This window comes from Elephas maximus, chromosome 3 (genome assembly GCF_024166365.1).
Source record: "Elephas maximus indicus isolate mEleMax1 chromosome 3, mEleMax1 primary haplotype, whole genome shotgun sequence".
Classification (NCBI taxonomy): Eukaryota; Metazoa; Chordata; class Mammalia; order Proboscidea; family Elephantidae; genus Elephas; species Elephas maximus.
In genome coordinates this window covers 186,319,462-186,322,186 of record NC_064821.1, presented here as the reverse complement: position 1 = coordinate 186,322,186, position 2,725 = coordinate 186,319,462, and positions in this window count along the sequence as shown.

The window sequence follows — 2,725 nt, the reverse complement described above, 5'->3', positions numbered from 1 at the left end:
ACCACTACGCCACCAGGGTTTCCCATTAGGCACTTGAAAACCCTTCCAGCCTCTACCCATTACTCAATTCCAAAACCGCTTCCACATTATAAGTATCTGTTAGAATAGCACTCCAGTCTTCTGATACCAAATTCTGTTTTAGTAGATTGAGTCCTGCCTCATTAACATAACTGCCTCTAATCCTGCCTCATTAACATCATAGAGGTTAGGATTTACAACACATAGGATAATCACATCAGATCACAAAAACAGGGGACAACCATACAATACTGGGAATCATGGCCTAGCCAAGTTGATACACATTTTGCAGGGACACAATTCAACCCATAACAGAGATTGATAGTTTATAGGAATCATTCTTGCTTCAGTGTGTAGAATGGGTTGGAGAAGGTCAAGATGGAAGTAGGGAAAACATTAGCGGGATATTGCAGCAGTCCCTGGAAGAGACAATGATGGCCTGAGCTAGGATAGTTGTGGTGGAGGTGGAGAGAAGTGGGTATATTTGAGAGATATCTGGGAATTCAAATGAACAGAAGTTGGTGATATGTTAAAGGGTGGTGGAGAGTGGAAGATAAATTATGATATCAGGTTTGTAGTTTATGAAACTGGGTGAATAGTGGCGCCATTATTGATGGAAGCACAAGGGTACATTGGATTCATAGTAAGGAGAGATGACAAGTTCAATTTTACTTATATTGAGGTTGAGGTGCTTTTGAGGTTTCCAGGAAGTGATATTTAGTTGGCAACTGGTTATATGAGTCTGCAGCTCAGGTAATAAGTTGGAATTATATATAAATGGGAAATATCAGCCTATCAGTAGTAAAAAAAGTAGATGAGATTATTCAGGGCATAGATGAAGAGAGACAAAAGTTGGATTAAGACAAAATCCTTAGGAACAGCAACATTTATGAGAAAAGCAAAAGAAAATACTAAGAAGAAGAATTAAAATGAGCAGTTAGAGAGGCAGGAAAAAACCAGAAGTATGTGGTGTCACAAAAGCTAGGGAAGAACATGTTACAAGAAAGAGGAAGTGGTTGTCATCATAAAATATTTTGAGAATACAAGCAAGATAAGGGCTGAAAACCGCCCACTACATGTGATAAGACGGTAGTAAGTGATGATCTCATATACCTTAATGCAATGGGTAAATGAGCACAGGGAAAAAGTAGAAACAAAGAAGGCAAATCTCTTAAGAGCACTGAGTATGAAGGGTAGGGGAATCATTGGTGGAGTTGTGGACACAGGCTAGGATTTCATAAAATGAGATAGACTTGAAGAGGGACTTTATTGGGAAGGAACAAATAAAGAGAGTTTGAAATATAGAAAAGAGAGGGAATAATCAACGTAGCAAGCTTCCTGAGGAGGCAGCAGAGGATAGGATCCAGAAAGAGGAATTAGGCTTAGACGGACACCATCTCTGGTATAACAGAATGAAAACATGGATGTAGATAGATGCAAGTAAGTTTATAGGTTGGTGGAAGAAAGTTTAGGGATTCCAGTTTGATGACTTTTAGTTTCCTAACAAGGAGGCAAGATCATCTTCTAAGAGTGAGAAGGGAGGCACATAGTTGAAGATAGTAGAGATGGTTTTAAATAACTGTTGTAGTGCACAGAAGTGCTTAACAGTCACATGTGGCCAGTGGCTACCATATTACAAACCAAAAAAAACACCATTGCCGTTGAGTAGATTCTGACTCATAGCGACCCTACAGGACAAAGTAGAAATGCCCCATAGGGTTTCCAAGGAATGGCTGGTGGATTCGAACTGCTGACCTTTTGGTTAGCAGCAGAGCTCTTAACCACTGTACCACCAAGGCTCCAACTACCGTATTAGATAATGTCAATATCTAAAGTTCTGTTGAATAGTCCCGTTCTAGAAGATTTTGTGAACTTTTTTAAATTATTATTATTATATTGAATTTTTAATTTCAGAAATTATCTTTTATCTAAAAAAAACTTATTTGTTCACTGATTATCTACTTTTCATGTTTCATGGCCTGTTTCATGTAATCTCCTAGGGATATATTTAGACTTTTTAAACTTCTCTTGTGTTTACTGAGTTTTATGTATTTCCTCTGGGGTCACTTTTTCTGTTTAGCTTGTTCTTTCTCTTTTATGCTGCTGATTTATTCATATGCCTAGATATTCTAAGTTGCACATTTATGTTAATAAAAAGGCCTGGGTTTCTCCTATTTGTATAAATAGGTCTTTTTAGCACTAAAGTTGCTTCCGTGAGTGGGAATTTGTGGCAGGGTGAGGGAGAAGCCTGTCAATCTTCAAGGAAATGGCTGTTATGCTGCAGATTCACCAAATGCCCTATTGGAGAGAGTTTTTGTTGGAGTACCAACATTTATACTAGAAGCCTTAGGTTTTGTAAGGGTGAGAGGGAGAGCTTCTATTTGGGAAGAGGTAGGCAGGGGGTGGTGACGTTCCTCAATAAGATGGTCCCTACATAGTTAAACTTTAAGCCAAGGAAATGATCTTTACAGGGGTCTTTAATTTGATAAAGTCCTTAACTTGATAAAGTCCCTAACTTGATAAGGTCCCTAACTTCGTAATTAAACCTTAAGCCAAGCAAGCAGTCTCCACAGGTGGTCCTGTCCTGGCTTTTAAATGTTAACAGAGACAGATAAGAAACAAAAAAAAAAAATCTTTTTTTTTTTTTTGAGGGTATAAAACCCTAAGAAAAGGACTATCAAGGCACTCAGATTCTACCTGAGTAGCC